Below are 17,466 nucleotides of genomic sequence, written 5' to 3' on the forward strand. Positions count from 1 at the left end.
GTGGGGAAACTGGGGCTGCGCTTTCAGTGCTCCGATAGGACGCCCCATATTTAACTCAGCTCTTCCAGAAGGACACGAGAAAACAATGAGCCCCGGAAGATGCTCCTTCCGCATTAACCAGCTATCGACCTGGCTGCTCGGACTGCAGGGAGTGGGAAAGAGGCTGGGGCCCGGGCGAGGCTGTGAACCAGCCGCGCCGGCCCGGGGGCGCCCTTGGCCCAGAGGGCGAACCTCCATACCCAGACGCAGACCTAGGACCTCGCGTAATTATGTCCCTCAGGCACCCCAGGTCCCGAGCAGAAGCGGCCTCTCTGCTACCCTAGTCTCCAGCTGGGATCAGCCCTGCCAGGCCAGGACATCCGCGCCTCACGTCGGGACTCAGGGTCCTAGGCAGCCGAGCCCCGTCGTGGCGCTGGCTCCCCAACTCGACAGGGGCAGTGGAGCCCGGCTCCGGACTGAACTCGCGGGTACGAGGACAGCCGACCCTTTCCCCGGGATTTTTAATCCAAGACATGGGGTTAAAGTGACACACGGGCCCGGGGAGGAAAAGCAGGTGCACGGGAGGGAAGTTGATTTGGGAAGGGCGTGCGCGAACAAACGCGCCGCACGCAAAGCTTCGTTTCGCCTTATTCCAACGTCCCAGCGCGCAAAGCGCTTCGGAGGCGCGGTGTCGACGCTGTGTCAACGCGGCGCAGGGTGTGGGGAGTGCACGGAGAGAGTGTCCATAGCACACGCTTGGCGCGCACAGCAGCTCTTGCCTGACTCGCACCTGGAGCCGCGGCCCCAGGTACACCCAGGGCTAGTGGCCCGTCAGGTTCAAGGGTTGCGCCGCGCACTGCACAGGAGCCGCGCGCGAACCACCAGACCCCTTTCCTGCCCACTCCTCGCGCAGCCCCACGGTGCGCGCACGTCTCCGTCGGGGGGCGCCGCTGCAGCCCTGAGTCTCCCCGCGGAGGCCCATCCTCTGTCCTTCCCTCCCAGGCCCGAAGTCCCCGGGCTGCAGGGCGGGCCGGCGATCGCTCCGCTTCCCGCGGATGCCGCGGCGCACGCTCCCACCGCTCCCTCCCCTCTGCGCTCGGGTTACAGGTTAATGAAATGCTCGTTTTCCTCAGTCATTTGTTTTGTTTTCCTGCAAAGTTCTGATAAGTAGCTAACCAACGAAGCTTGTAATTACAATCTTACAGAAACCGGGCCGATCTGTATATAAATCTCACCATCCAATTACAAGATGTAATAATTTTGCACTCAAGCTGGTAATGAGGTCTAATACTCGTGCATGTGATAATCCCCTCTGGATGCTGGCTTGATCAGATGTTGGCTTTGTAATTAGACGGGCAGAAAATCATTATTTCATGTTCAAATAGAAAATGAGGTTGGTGGGAAGTTAATTTCTCTCCGCTCTGTGAAGCGTAGACAAGAATTTAATGATTTAATTACAGTTGTAAGCCCTTTCCATGAGACTTAAATTGAGCTGAGAATATTTTTTTCCTTCTCTCTCTTCCGCGTTCTCTCTCTCCGCTATTAGCAGCCGCGTGGACGCCCGAGTGCGTGGCCTCGTGTCCGCGCCAGGAGGGACTTCTCTCTGGCCAGGAATCCGGAGCCCGAGAAGCCCAGGAGGCGCAGGCCGCCGGCCTCCAGAGACCCCGGGATGGGCTGCCGCTCCCCCCAGCCACCAGAGTTTCGGGGCCCCGCTCTGGGTCCGGAGAAGCGTCGGGGAAACTGGGAGAAACTTTACCAACTTTGCTCTCCGCGAGGGAGAGGCCGCCCGAATGGCCGGGTAGCGGCAGGCCGCGGCGCGCGGGGTGGGCCCCCAGCCAGGCCCGGGCACCCGGGAGCGGGCCGGGCCGCCCGAGGAGTGGTGCGAGGCCGGCCGGCTAGCCCCCGGCGCCCCCGCTCCTGCCCTGCGCCTCCCCCAGCTGGCCGCGCGCCTGGGTCTCCGAGCCGCCGGCGACGCGCAGCGCTGGGGATGGACTGGATGGAAAACCCTGGTCTCCAGCGCAAGTGATTAGATTTTTCTTTACCTCTCCGGGATCACCCCTTTCCCGCCCGACTTGAGAGGTGTCACTCCCTCCTCCTCCTTTGTTTTTCTCTGTCCCTCTGTTCCTCCCACTTTCTCTGTATTCGATTTCTAGGTCATTCCTTTTTCCTTTCTTTCCTCCGCTCCCTTATTCCTTGTTTTATTTTTCCCCCTGGACCACTTTTCAGTTGTTTTCTCATTTTGCTCCTCCCTCTTTTCTTGTGTCTCTTTTCCCCTCTCTGACTGACGGAGTCCCTCTCCCCCATCTTCATTTCTCCTCCTTTATCTCTATCCTCTCTCTCTCTCTCTCTCCCCTAATCTCGTATTTCCTTCTTCGATTTCTGGTCTGTCTCTCAGGTTCTCTTCCGCGTGTCTTTTCTGTCTCCTCTTCGTCTCCTGAACCGTCCCCTCCCCAGTGGATCTGCCTTCCCGGAGGCGCCCCTTCTCATCCATCTTGGAGAAGAATATGTCGCCTTATTGGATGCGGAGGCCAGAGCCGGGTGATGGGGCTCGGCCAGCCTAGCGCCTTTTCTTCATGCATATTGAGGAGATGGTAATGAGCGCGTTTGCATTGTTGCATGGAAATGCTGCGTTTCCTGCCGCAGTTCCGAGCCCGCGAGGGTGGCACGGGCCCAAAAGAGCCCCGCAGTGGGCAGCCGGCCTGGTGGCCGCAGCTGGGCCTCGACGGGTTCCCGGGTGCTGGGGCCCCGGGGGAGGAAGTGACCTGGCCGAGCCGGCCGGCCTCTCCTCCTTGGGTCCCCCCACGAGGGCCGGCCTCGCTCCTCTCCTTAAAGCCTCGGGTCGGGAACTCCCGGCTCGGCCTCGCTCACGACACTTCCTTCGCGCCCCCTCCCCACGGGCCTCTGGGTCCCCCCCTCCCCTGATGTTTGGAGGTCTGTGATGGAGCGCCACCGGGAAATTAGTGCCTGACAACGTCGTCTAATGGCAGTAAACTGCGACTTCGAGTGACACGTCGCGGGATCAAACGCAGCCACACTGTGCACCGCGCTCGGCTCACTCCCGGCTAATCTTGGAGGGCGCAGGGCGCTCGGTCAGGGGAGCGCAGGCCCCTGTGTGTCGGGAGCCCGCTCCCGCCTGGGCTCAACGGGACGGAGCCGACCCGGAGGCCAGTCCCTCCCGGAGAAGATGCGCAGAGCTCTAGAGACAGGACCCAGGCACGCCTCTCAAAGAGACGAAGGCTTGTGAAAGGCGGGAACTCCGAGGGTGCAAACAGCAGAGCTCAGAGCGAACCTACTGCTCCTTGCTGGAAAATCGGAAGGACACGGAGCCGCAGCTCCAGACACGGCCGAGCGGGAACCTCTGGACAGTACACGTCCCCAGGGATCCCCCTGGTCCCTTCCAGCTCCATACTAGGAAAGTTGACGGCTCTTGGTTCAAAATCAAAACCGCTGGGATCTCGCCTTGTCTGGAATTCTGTAGTGCCTGGCGTTTCCCAAACTTCAAGCCCTTGGCTACCACCTCTACTATTATTTGCTTAACATTTTCCCTTAAATCGACTCATTTTAAAAACGTAGATATATGCTTTTGGAAAGAAAACTTGATACTACTACCTTAAATTGAAAAGTAGATATTCCTCGCCATAAAAGGCAATTGTGAAAGATAAAAACAGCTCGATCCACGCACTGTTGACACCTATCAGCCGTGTGGCTTGCTTGGAGTGACTTCTAGAGGTCCAGGTGTGTGTGTAGTCTAGCCAGCGTTGGAATTGTTAAATACTGAATCTTTCTCAGAAGAAAGGAAAGAATCGAAAAGGGACTGTTTCTCATTATTCAATGCTGTTAATTAACTCTGTCTCCACACTACCTAAAAGCATGTTGAGGACCCCAAAACCTGGCCTGGTTTACGGTTTACCAATGTCGTTCTCTGACATTCAATGACAATGTCACTGTATGAAAAATAAGTAAAACATTTAAAATAAAAATACCTGTTATTATTATTTACCAAATAATTGTGTTAAGCACAATATCTTATTTAATTCTCACAATAGGCCTACAACGGAGAGACTATCCAGGGTGGTTGTGTATGATTGAGCAGGATGCTCACTGTACAAGGGCACTCAGGTGAGGGGATAAGAGGGTCTGAAGTCCAGTCCTTTGTTCGTCAAGCTGTGTGCTTTGGCTCAGGGCTGCACTGGAGGAAGAGTATCTTTCTCTAATTTGCACAAAATTGGGGTATCACCTAGCCCTTGTCTTGGAGATGGGGAAACTGAGGCTTAGAGAGCTTGGCAAAGCCCAGACTTGAACCCGGTCTGACGTTCTTAACTAAGATCCCTCTGGGAGGAAGAGCAGGGTTTTGGGGGATATGGCGAGGTGGTGCTGGGAGTTTGGGAGGGGGATGCTAGAGACTAGTCCCTGGTTGGACTGAAGGAAAAGGGCAACAGGCTGCTGGGCTTGCCCTGCCCTTACTTCTCACACTTCACACATGTGTGGGAGGGCCTGGGCAAAACGCACCTGCGGTCAAGGATCCATCTCCGTGCTGGGGGCCAGGTCGGGGCCGGAGAGGAGGCATTCTGGTCTGCTTAGGCCTGACTCTGGGCCTTGGGGCCTGTTCCTTGCCTCTTTGGTTCGGTGTACTTGCAAGTTTACAGACCGGAGTTCTGCTGGTTCCCATCCACACTGTTTGGAAATTTCAAATTCTTGAAGACAAACTGAGCAATTGTGTTGCACCACAGCTTGTGAATCAGAAGTGACCTCTGGCCACCAGTGTCTTCACGGGAGGGAGACTGGCCTCCAGAGTGGTTTTTAAGAATTGAATTGCTTGCCAACACTTGTTAATTAGATGATTTTATTTAAAAATCTAGATCTCAGAGTCTGTTTGACAAACTGGAAGGCTAAGAAATACGAGACTGTCCTATCTGCGCAGGATCACCTGGAGTCCATGGCTGCCGCCCATTGACCTGGACACGCCCCGGGTTATCCCCACCTGGCCCCCTTCTCTCCATGTCCTGGAGGCAGCTGACTTCATCAGTGCTGCTTTGCGCCCTCAGTTGTGAGAACGAGACACCCTTGCAGGCAGACGCTGCTCCTCCAGTGGGAACCCTGGCCCAGGGGCTGACCCGGGCTGGTGCTGCAGGTGCCTCCTAGCTCCTTTGCTCTCGCGCACTCTCCCGGGGAGCTGCTTTCCCACGGCAGGTCAGGGTGAGGGCAGATTTCTAGGAGTGATGAGAACGAAGAGCTCTGGGAGGCTGTCCAGGAGCCCTAGCTGCTGGGCTCAACCTCCTCAAGCTTCTGGGAGGAGGACAGACACACTAGACCTGCACAGCCCCTAGTAGGAAACCCCTACTGTCTTGATTTCCCCTCCTTAGTGTGGGCCGTTTCTTGATTCCCATGCGCCATCTTGAAAATGTCAAACCACAAAGCCTGCTTCTTCCCTCCTTTTCTCCCTCACTCCCTTTCTCTTTGCAACAAATATTTATTGAGTGTCTTCTCTGTGCTAGGAACTCTGCTAAGTGCTGGCGACAGAGCAATGAGCCTGACAGGCTAGGGCTGTATGCTCGTGGAGCTTTCGTTTTAGTGGGGCCATCAGATGCTAAACAAGAATAGAAGCAGGACAGATGAAGACAGCATTAAGTTCTACAAAACTCCACAAATAATCATACAGGATGTACTGGGTTGAACAGTGTCTTCCCCAAATTCATGCTTTTCCCAGAACCTCAGACTATGACCTTGTTTGGAAATAGGGCCACTGCAGATGTAATTAGTTCATTTCATTACATAATAATATAATTAGGAGCTTCATCCCCTACGGGAGTAGGGTGGGCCCTTAATCCAGTAGACCAGTGTCCTTGGAAGAAGAGGAGAAAAGACGCAGAGATAGACACAGAGGGGCGCAGGCGATGTGAAGATGGAGGCAGAGATTGGAGTGATGCAGCCATGAGCCAAGGAATGCCTACGATTGCCGACAATGACAAGAAGCTAGAAAGAGGCAAGAGAGAACTCTCCCCTCAGGCCTTCAGAGAGAGCACAGCCCTGTGCGCACCTTGGTTTCAGACGTCTAGTCTTCAGGACCGCGGGAGGATAGAATTCTGTTGTTTCCCGTCATCTCGTTTGCGGTAATTTGTTACAGCAGCCCCGGGAAACGAATAAACAGGGGGATGTGGTGGGGGTTGGAGGGCTATTATTCTAGATAGCACAATCACAAATTTGGGAGCAGGTGATGTTTTAGCTAAGATGGAACCAGTCATGAAAAATCTGGGGAAGTGTATTTTAAAGCTGCCCTATCTAATACAGTAGCCACTAGCCACAGGTGGCAATGGAACACTTGAAATGTGGCTGGTGCAAGATGAGATATACTGAAGAAGAAAAATACATGCCAGATTTTAAAGATTTAGAATCCAAAGAAAAGAATGTAAAATATCTCATTCATTTTTTAAATATTGATTGCATGTTGAAGTGATAATATTTTGGATATATGGAGTTAAAGAATACAGTTAAAATTAATTTCACCTGTTTCTTTTTATCTTTCTTAATGTGAGTACTAGAAAATTTAAAATTACATTAGTGGACCACATTATATTTCTACTGCTATATGTCATCTTCTATGGTGTTGTTTGAAACAGAAGGCACAGCATGTGTGAAGGCCCTGTGGCAGGGAAAGAGCTTCATGTGTTCGGTAGCTCTGTACTCAACCTGCATGTTGATATTTATTTGGTGATGTTGCTAAATGTAGGGAGCTGATCTGAGAAGCCCTGTTGAACTCACAAGGAGTGGATATATGAGTGTTTGTCCCTTCCTCTCCTCAGTGGAGAGAAAGATCATGAAATTCAGCCCTTCAGCCTGATGCCTCCTGCCTACTTTTCAACCTCATGTGTTTCCTTAGGCCCAAACTCTGCCCATCCTTCTGCTTGGTATGTCCGTCTCACCCTCTCGCTATGCTTGTTAGCATGAAGGACTTGGAGCTTGGCTTATCTCCATGAGCCTCCCTGTCTGCTCATGGCTGGCACCATCAGCATGTGCGTATAGAGCACAGAACTCCCCCCAAACCCAGAGTGTGCAAAGCAAACTTCAAGGACCGTGTTCGTTCACTTATTACACTAGAGTTTTGTTCTTCTAAGACAGAGGTCATAAAGTGGTATCTGGGGCTACCACCTGCATAGTTTTTTATTTTTTGCTTTGGTTGTGGCATCAGTCAGGTTAGGCTGGGCTGTGCTGCAGTAACAAATGACCCCGAAAAATTAATGGCTGGCAGTTACCCACTCAACAAGTTGCTGGCTATGGCTCTAGTCTGTGTCATCTTCATGTCAGGACCCAGGGTGACAAGCCAGCTTCTGTCTGGAGTGTGGCTGTATGCCATGACGGGGGCAAGAGAGCATGGTGAATCATCACACACTCACTCTTGAAGCTTCTGCTAGGAAGTGACGCGTGTTCCTTCTGCTCATAGTTCGTTGGCCAGAGCAGTCACGTGGCCAAGCTTGAGTTCAACAGAATGGGGATGCCTGTGCCTCCCGCAGGGAGGACCCCTCTGTGGGACACCACTTGTGTGCCCTTCAGATCCTTCCAGCCCCCTCCTCTTCCGGCCACTGCTTCAGCCAGCTGGAGCGGGCCCAGCCTGCCAGCACCTGCTGTGGACGTCTCTCTGACGTACTGGCTTGGACTGCCAGCGGGAAATTCTCAGCACCCACACACGCCACCTGCAAGACAGGGGAAGGAACACCTGTGGGGCCACCCTAGACCAAAGGGGAGGGAGTGGATGGACAAGTGTTTGCCCCTCCATTCCCAGAGAGGGAAGTGCTGAGATGCATGCCATAAGGGGCTCAGGACGTCCTGGCAGCATCTAGCCCCTGAGCAGTGGGCATCCCGGGGACTCATCGTTGTGTGGTTTTCCTCCACTGCCCTTTCCCTCCCTGGCCTTGGGCTTACTCCCCAGCATCATCTCCCCTATAAGCCGCCTGCACAGAAGCCTTTGCCTCAGGACATGAGACAGGGAGAGACTGCCTTGACTCAGGAGATGAGTGACAGAAAACAATCTGTCACCATTGCCCATATTCAAAGTTAGGAGATTTAATATAAAACATCCCAGTTTTTAGCTTTTCTTGAAAAATCAGTCTGGTAGTACTGAGCCAGTTTTGGGTAGGTCCACAACAGGCCAGACTCGAATGGGGGTAGTGACTCCTTTGAGATGCTTGACCACATTGCTCTCTGAAGGGGAGCATCCTCTCTGTTCCACGCTGCCAGCCCGGCTCCAGCAGGCGCTGGGTTTCTCAGCTCTGTTCTAGGGACCGTGGGTTAAGCTAAGTAGACATCTAGGAGTTCTTAGAAATCTTTTGTATTACACAGGACTCTTTCTCTTTTTTGTTTTATTTTGTTTTCCTTTCTCTTTTAGTATAAAAGGATCAGTCTTAAGAGAAATTTATCCTGGCAGGGCTGGAGGGCAGAGACAGTGTGTGTCTTATCTCTGCTGTATTCCAAGTGCTTAGCCCAAGCTTGGTATATAGTAGGCGCATAAAGAATGTTTGCTGAATGAATGACAGGCAGCCAGCCTCCAAAATGGCGCCCGATGATCCCCAGCTCCTGGTGTTCATGTCCTTGTGGAGTCCCCTCCCTTTGAGCGTGGGTTAGACTGCTGAATGAAAACTGCAGAAGCAATGGGATGCCACGTCTGAGATTAGGTCATAAAAGGACAGTGGCTTCTGTCTCGGGCATTTTCTGCCTCTCTCTCTCCCTCTCTCTTTTTCTCTCTCTCTCTCAGATTACCAGCTGCCACCTTGTGAGGACATTCAGACATCGTATGGAGAGGCCCACATGGGAAGGAACTGAGGCCCGCCAGCAACCATGCGGGTGAGCTTGGAAGCTTGGAAGCAGATTCTGCAGTCCCAGCTGAGTCTTCAGGTGACTGGAGTCCTGGCCGACCACTTGGCAGCACCCTCACGAGAAACCCTGGGCCGCAGGCGCCAGCTAAGCTGCACCTGGATTTCTGACTCCCAGAAACTGTGAAGTAATCAATGTTTGCTGCTTGAAACCAGGAGTTGGCAAATTACAGCCAGGGGGCCAGCCGCCTGTCTTTGTAAATAAAGCTTTACTGGAACACAGGAATGCCCACTAGTGTATATATTATCTGTGGCTGCTTTCATGCCATGAGAGCAGTAGCTGTTGAGCAGTCACCATGGAGACCATGTGGCTCACAGGGATGAAGATTTACTATCTGACCCTTAAAGGGAAAATTTGCCAGTCCTTCTTTGAAGCTGCTATGCTTTAGAACAACCGTGCATAGCAATAGATAACTAATACAGTGACTTTCTGATCTAGACCAATGGGCCTGACTGGGCTTGTGTGTCTTGGGGTGGGGCTTCTGCCTTCAGTTTAGCTCAATTTAATAGGCATTAGCTGAGCATCTACTGTGTGCCGGGGCCAGTCTCAATCACATTCCGGAAGACCGCATTCATTCCTTTATCTGCTGTCCTCTCAGGCACTTTCTCAGTCCATGGCACACTGTAGGTGTGGATCTGAATTGGCTTGTAGACATTGGAATCAGCAGGGCGCTCTCTGGAGCACAGCTGAGAGCTCTGTAATCACGGGGAGGTGAGCAAGTGGACATTCAGCTGGTGTGTACACGCACAGTGTGTTGGTTGTTAAAATATGGAAAGATTCCTATCCACCTTAGCCCGGGCCTCCAGGGCTCTCCTGCTGCCCGAGCCGGCCCCCTCTCCCTGGCCCAATGATCCAACAGCCAAAGGGCATAGGACATGGCACAGCCGGGCCTCTGAGCTTCTGGGGCCCACCCTGATTGCTCAGTTCCCACGCCATGCCGGTGACCCCAGGACGAACCCCAGTGACCCCAGGACGATCCTGACCTACTGCTGCCGGTCATCCCTCACCTTAGTCTGGCAGCACCCAAGAGGAAGGCAAACCCTCACGGCTCTCCAGACCCAGATCTCAGGCCTGGCCCAGAAGAGACGCTCAGCAATGTTGTCCACGTGACGGAATTCACAGGTGTCTGCTCAAAGTTTGTCCCTGTCTGGGATGGACGAGGGAGAGGCTGCCGAGAGGAATAAGACGTCCGCTGCCTCAAGGAGAGGGCAATCGAATGGTACTTGGGAGGAGTGTCTGCAGCCGGACCTCCTGGGCTGAAATCCAGTCCCGTTTCTGACCTTGGACGGGTGACTCGGTTCTCTGGGTCTCAGTTTCCTCACCTGTGACAATAATAGTTCCCACCTCATGGCACTGCAGTGAGGAGAAGCTAACACAGGCAGAGGGCTAAGAATAATAAGCACTCAACAGATGTTAGTAAAATGATTAAAGTCCAGGGGCCAAAAGAAGCAGCTCAGAGGGGGTTGTGATGCTGGCAGGGCGCACATCCCGTAAGCGCTGGCTGACCGCTGACCGGATTCCCACGCACACAGGCGGGGCTCATCTCCCGGGCACATGACCTGCGCACAGGGCCCCATGCTTAGAAGTACCTGCGCTTGGTTTAATGTCTGCTGTGGCCGTCTTGAAATTCGTGAATAACTTTTGAACATGGTCCCGCATTTTCTTCCCACACTGAGCCCCGAAGACTGTGTAACTGATCTTGCCGTGGAGGTGGGTGAGTCATAGTTCTGCCCCTCACGAGCCCTGGGGGCCTGCTGGGCAGGCGCGTGGACCCACCATAATTACATCACAGAGCTCTCCGCCTTCTGGGGGCGTCAGGCCTAAACATGTGTTCCCATGCACCTCGGTTGGGTGGAAGCAGCCAGAAGACCTGCTGGAAGCTGCGAAAGAAGTGAATCAAAGGCCCAGGCTGCCCTCCACCAACCGTGGAAACCCGGAGAGGAAACCAGCAGGGGAACCAGGTCCCATGATGCCTCTGCTTAAGGGAATGCTGCCCCGATCTATCTTCTGCAAGAGGAATAAGGTCTTGAATTCTGACATATTTTTGAAACCTTTGGAAAATCCCACTTTAATCACTGATGACAGTTTGACATTTTTCCAGCTGTTTGGAAAGCAGTAGACAAGTCAAGTCGCTCGGCAGGGCACGGGCTGGCACGCTGGGGTATGCGTGGGTTCTAACTCCCTCCCACTCCCTGGCTCCTCGTGGCTTTGAGGAAAAAGGAAGGAAAAAACCCAACCAACCTAGGCTTGCAGTGTTCCAGCCAGCCTGCGCCATCTGCATGTGGGGCTCCACTCCGGAAAGTGAAATCTTAATTGGGGAACTTTTTCCCTCCGCTTCCCACCTCCACGGGCTCACCTCCTCGCCAGCACACGACTCTGGTAGCTTTGTGTCTTTCTCTCGTTAAACCCACTCTTGGTTGGGAGGATTGCTTTATTGGCTCATTGGGTGCCGGTGACAAACTTTTGTTTCCTTATGTGTGTCTTCCACGTGCCATCGGCACATGGGTGTGGATGATAAACCAGGCTCCATCTTGACCTGGCCTCCTGGTAAGGAGCATGTGCTCAAGTCCCAGTTTTGCCTCTTACTCTCTGGGGGTTTTGGGGAATTTACCTGGCCTCTCTGTGCCTCAGTTTCTCCATCTATAAAATGCTGTGAGGAGAATTAAATGGCTTAATATGAGTAAAGTGCTTAGAACACACAATCAAGTGCTGAGACACATAATTACGTATGTAACACTTTTCAAGACATCTTTCCCATTTATCATCGAGTATGGATATACCTCCGTCATCATATTCCCACCCACAAAATCTAACATGTATATAACACTAACTCTGTGCCAGTGCTATGTGTGGTTTTAAGCACTTTACAAGTATTCCATCCTTAAATCTCAAAATGACATTATGAGGTCGAGACTGTTGTCTCTCACTTTTTATAGATAAAGAAAATTGAGGCACAGAGAGGTTAAATAACTTGCCTGAGGTCACACAGCTAGTAAGTGGCACAGCCAAGATTCACACTCGGCTTCTAGCTCCTCCCCCATTCTTAAGCGTTATGATCTGCTAATATCCACAACTCATGCCTTGCTGGGCATTTAGAGTTTTTCATTTTTCAATAAAATTTTTAACTTCTTTTCGAAGAATGTATGTATCGAAAGTGTAGAAGGAATTCATTTTCACAAAGTGAGAACACTCGAGCACCAGCATCCGCATGCAGAATCAGAAGGTGACGGCCTGTCAGGAGCCCCATGGGTCTCTTTCTAGTCACTCCATCACCCAAGGACACACGCTAGCCCCACTTCCGACAGCATACGTTGGCTTTGCCTATTTTATACTTGATGGAAACAAAACCAAGCCGTGGGTATTCTTTTGTGCTGGCACCTTTCACTCAACATTGCGTTTGCAAGCTTCATCCGTACCGGTGCGTGTGGCTGGAGGTCGTTTATTCTCGTGACTGCGTAGTGTTCCGCTGGCAGTTCACCTGTCTCTCTGTGGTTGATGGGCGTTTGGGTGGTTTTCGTGAATAGTGCTGCTGGGAATGTGCTGCCACACTGCTTTTGGTGGACATCAATGTGCATTTCTGTCGGGCGTATTCCGAGGAGTGGATGTGGGATACGCTCAGCTTCAGTAGCTACTGCCAAACAGTTTGCCAAAGTGTTTTCAGGCGGCTGCGTGGTGGTGGTGGGGAAAGAAACTGGGGGTGGGGCCTTTTGTAAGTGATTTCCCTTTCTGACCAGTGACTGGAAATAAAACATGACATTTGGACCTGGTGGCAGGCAGAGTCATCAAGGCATGCCAGGGGCTTATTTATGGGGTTTTGTTAAACATCCCACCTTTCTTTAATTCCTGCAGGATATCCTCTTCCTGTAAAGTGGGCTGAAAGGGCAAACCATGCAGGTTTTGTGATGTCGCTGTTAAAGTTGAAAGGGCAAAGGAGCCAGCCAACGGGGCTGATGCCAGGATGGTTCCCCGGGGGCCAGGGCTGGGGAGGAGGGGGTGGGGGGGCACCAGCGGGACACTGAGTGACTCTTGCCCTCTGTGTCCACCATGCATGATGAGGCAGCTGCTCTGCTCATCACCAAACGTTGATTGAGCACTTGCTCTGTGGCCTGCCACGTGCTGGACACCAGGGACACAGTGGCATATGAGGCTGGCTGGATCCCTGCCCTCTCTGAGCTTACATTCTCCCCAAGGACTCAGATACAAATGCGGACACGACACATTTAAAGTATTTTCAGAGCATGATGAGAAAATGAAAAAGAATAAAACAGTGAGACAGGAAAGCAAGGAACTGGGGAGGGAGGCAGCATTGGAGGAAGCCCAAGGAAAACCAGTTTAAGGACGTCCTTCGCTGGCTTAGAAATATCTGTGGAGCAGGACCAACCTCATGGACTGCAGACCTGGCACTTGCTCTGATGCTCCCCTATTGCTGTCCTACAAGTCTTAATAATTTTTTTTTCCTGAGGAAGATTGGCTTTGAGCTAACAGCTGTACCAGTCTTCCTCTATTTTGTATGCGGGCTGTGCTTCAGCATGGCTGCTGATGAGTGGTGTAGGTCTGTGCCTGGGAACCAAACCTGGGCCACCGAAGCGAGTGCTTGGAACTTAATCACTAGGCCACATGGCCAGCCCACTGAAAGCCTTAATAATTTTTGAACAAGGGGCCTGCATTTTTATTTTGCTGTGGGCCCCACGAACCACATAGTCGTTCCTGTTGGGTTGTTGAGGCCACCACTTCTTCTGGGGAACAAAGAATGCACGTAAGACACCCCCACCCGCTGGGCCTTGAGATGTCCTCGGGTTCGCCTCAGCCGTTTCCCTTTCCTCCTTATTTCTCTGCGTCTTCCAGGTTCTGAGGCTAGCTCCAGGGCTTTGGTGAGAGCAAATCAGGATCCACATGGAGGGCCTGCTTTTGATGTGGGCTTTTCATGGCTTAGCCATCCTGCAGTTCCTGGCCCTGAAGGCCGCTGGGTGATTAATGATACCGGGGCTTTCTCCATTGTGCAAGCCAGAAGGAAGGAAGGAAGAGCACGTTAAAGGAGAGGGTGTCCAAGCACCGGGCCCTTGGACTTCAAGGCCCCCGGGAGGGAATTTTAACCCTTCAGCAGAGGGCCTGGTCGGGGAGCGCTGGGGAGCTGGATGGGCTGGTGACCTGGGTTGGGTCATGGGGCTATGACCCAGGGTCATCTCTGTTGTGCTTTGATGATCTAGCCACTGTATCAAGTCCAGCTGGGGCCCAGGGAGCCGCTGCAGAGGGTTGGAGACTCTGGCAAAACCCAAATCCTGGAGTGTTCCTAGGGTCCCAGGAAACCCAATGTCCCACCACACGGGCAGGGCCCCGGGCAACGGCAGACAGGGCTCAGAGCCTGAGAGGGACCGCACTGCCGCTGTCATGAGTGCCCCCATCATTTCAAAGAGTGAAAAAATGCCAAGATGAGGTTCCAAATGATTGTGGTTCATTTTAAACATTTGCCAAAAACAAATGACTGCATTTAACAAACACACGCAGAATATCACGCAACGTGATTATGTTAGATAGGACTTTTATATTCCCATTCATATTTATATCTATAATGAGTTAGCTAATTGATGGGGGCCAAGAGTGTGTGGATAACAGCCCAGCTTTCCCGTCCCTCTAGGGGATGATTCTGAGACCTCAGGGACCGAGTCTTAGTGGCAACCTGCCCCTACCTGCCCCTAATTGGCTCCTTGCACCCAAGTCCTTTTCTCAGAGTCTGTTTATGGGAACCCAAATTAGCACACTGCCCTAGAAACTTGGATCTGCCACGGCGGTCCCAGAACCCCATGACCGTCCTCCAGGTTCTCAATTTGCAGCCCTCAATGAATTTTTACAGTATTGACAGCTCACTCTGTTACCTTAGGTAAATCGCTCTACCTCTCGGGGACCCAGATTTTTCACCCACTATGTGAGACCAGTAATTCCAACGTCTGCACTTTTTCAGTGTGGTTGTGAATATCAAATGTATTAATACGCAGGGAAGGAATAAAGACAAGGGAAGTGCGCGAAGCCGGGGTGGCTGATTCCTGCTTTAGTGGGGACGAGCTGTTAGCACGGCCCAAGATCTCTTCCCACTTCTGGTGGCAGCAGCCCCACTGTCTTGAAGAATAACATTTTTTTCAACCTCAGGCCTTGTTTTGGGACGGCCGAGATCCTGTCCTGGCTCTAGAGGTGGTATGTGACCCTGGTCTTGCTAATAAGTGTATTTATTGCCACAAGGCACAGTGATGGGTTCAAGATTGAGCACAAGACTCGAGTTAGTCCCATGAGACTAAATTCTGTTGCTGTTGTGTTTTATCCTAAAACTATTGAGAAAAAGAGATTCCCTTTCTATTAGGGGGAGCTGAACTTGCGGGATACAGGCACGGAGATGAGGATGGCTATCTTGCCACCACGAAGGGAAGATTCAGTTAGAAAATGAAAGGAACACAGAGAAAGGCGGAGCTAAGACATGCAGGAGGGGTTGGGGAAGAGGGAGAAGGAGAGAATGAGCCTGATGACATTATTATACATTGCTAGAAGTCCTGGATCCAGCCATGCCTAAAATCCATGCAGTTTACTTAATTGCTTAAGTCAATTTGAGTTGGGTTTCTGTCTCTTATAACCAAGAAGCCCAACAAATGTATCTACCAAATGTTAGGTGATTAATATTTGACGTCTTTTTCAGTTCTGCCTCTCCAACTAGATCATAAGTTCTCCGAAGTCAGGAGGCAGGCTACATGTTCTGTGGTTGGTAGGTTTTGAGATCTATGTTGACTGGTCACTGAGCAGAATGGTGAATATGGCGAGCCAGGGACGAAAGGACTGGGCAGTTGGAGGAAGGGAGTTGACTGCTGGTTCATTCCCACATTACTCTGTGCGGTCTGTGCTAGAGGCTGAGGCTATCGCCATGGCTGGTCCAGACACCACTTCTGCCCTCATGGAGCTCACAGTCAAGTGGGGAAAACAGGTGTTAAACAAGAAATCACAGTAGTAACATATTATAGATGTGGGTCCGGGTCATTTGTACGTGTGTGTGCATGTGTGTGAATACGCACGCCACCCTACGGTTCTCGTGAATGGCTTCGTAAAACTGTTGTGGGAGGGTTGGGGTCACTCTGGGTGGCCTGGGTGCCCCAGGGAGTGCCTGTCCCCAGGAGAAGTATGGAAAGCCTGTTGGGGACATCTGGCAGGATTTGGAGCTGCATGGCCGTGGCCCTGCCGCCGTCAGACTGCTTCTATGGAAGAATGTGTTCCTGGCGCCGTCAAAGGCATTTGCTTCAGACCTGAAATGGTGAGAATGCCACCACGGTGGGTTGTTCAGCCAGCTTTCTAAATTCCTGTAAGTGAGAAAGCCAAGCCTGGGGTGACCTGTCTGCGTGTTTCCAATGTCTTTCCCCTAGACTTGCTCTCTGCCCCCCAGGGGCCACGGCTGGTGCAAGGCAGATTGCATTAGGCAGTGACTTTTCTTGGTGCTGTCGTGGGGCCTGGGAGACGAGGTGCCCTGTGGGGAGGATGAGGGGGAGTCTCTCCTACCTCTTTGGTGACTGGTCACCTGGAGTGGGTGATGGTCGCACTGGGCGGAGGGCAGGTGCCTAATCGGTGTCCCGATGAACAGCCCTCCCAGACTGCCTGCATCTGATCTGTCTGTGCTAGAGAAGGAACGTGGCCCGCAGTGGCTGGAGCCCTGGAGGGACAGGAAGAGGACGGGGGAGTGGAGAGGTTCCGAGCAAGCACTTTAGAGGCAGACAATCTGGATCCTCGCTCTGTCCCTTACTGTCTGCGTGACATTTGAGAAGTCTCTTAGCCTATCTGTGCCTCAGTTTCCTCACCTGTAAAATGGGGAACTCTTGCAGGGTTATCCTAGCAAGACAGTAGCTAATGACAGTGATCCCTGGGCAGAGGGGAGTTAATTTTCTTTGTCCTTTTCTGTATTTTCCAATTTTTGTACAAGGAACATGTCAATCTTTTGAATTCAGAGAAAAACCATATGTGCTATTAGAAAATGAGAGGTAGCTTTTGAAAGAGCGAAGAGCGCCAGTAAGAGGCCAGAGGAGGACCGAGGGAGCAGGACTGGCAGGCAGCCAGCAGCCACTGGGGGCACAGGGTCCGAGGATGGAGGCGAAACATCAGTCTTCTCTGGCAGCTACTCGGAAGCCCGAAGGTCTCAAGTGGGCCATGGGAGCCCGGGCTGGCGCGGGGACTCCCTCTCTGCACCCTGAGTGGGGAGAAGGGGCTGATGCTGCACCCACCATCAAGACTGGAGCAGGACTGCGGGGGACGGGAGCCAGGGTACGTAAGGACTGGGAGAGGACCAAGCCACGAGGAGTGGAGGAGGCAGGGGAGAGGCCCTAAGGACAGACACCCACCCCAAAGGAGGGCTTGGACTTGCTTGGCTATTCCCTCACAGGGTTTGTGAAAGGAGAAATAGCAAGAAGCCATAATACTCCGAGAACGCCACTCATCTCCAACCAGCCTCGTTTCCTGATTTAAGCCAGCCCCTCTGATGGGCTTCCTGGAGGGAGGGAAGAAGGAGGGAGCCCTGGGAGGAGGACATCTCTGTCTCAGTTATTGCCATGGACTCAGTGCCTGGCACATAGAAAGTGTCCCCAAAATATTATTATTCAA

At 52.4% G+C, this 17,466-nt stretch overlaps 1 long non-coding RNA gene across 2 annotated transcripts; it reads left to right on the top strand.

Moving 5' to 3' along the window:
• The first annotated feature begins 237 nt into the window (after positions 1-237).
• Positions 238-3,983, top strand: LOC139082173 (uncharacterized). Of its 2 annotated transcripts, none has more exons than XR_011537909.1 (2): positions 238-787; positions 1,526-3,983. It is a non-coding gene; the product is annotated as an uncharacterized lncRNA (long non-coding RNA). The 2 variants fall into 2 exon arrangements; XR_011537910.1 differs by having other exon boundaries at positions 238-467.
• Positions 3,984-17,466: the final 13,483 nt, after the last annotated feature.

The sequence above is a fragment of the Equus przewalskii genome, chromosome 3, assembly GCF_037783145.1.
Source record: "Equus przewalskii isolate Varuska chromosome 3, EquPr2, whole genome shotgun sequence".
Lineage (NCBI taxonomy): Eukaryota > Metazoa > Chordata > Mammalia > Perissodactyla > Equidae > Equus > Equus przewalskii.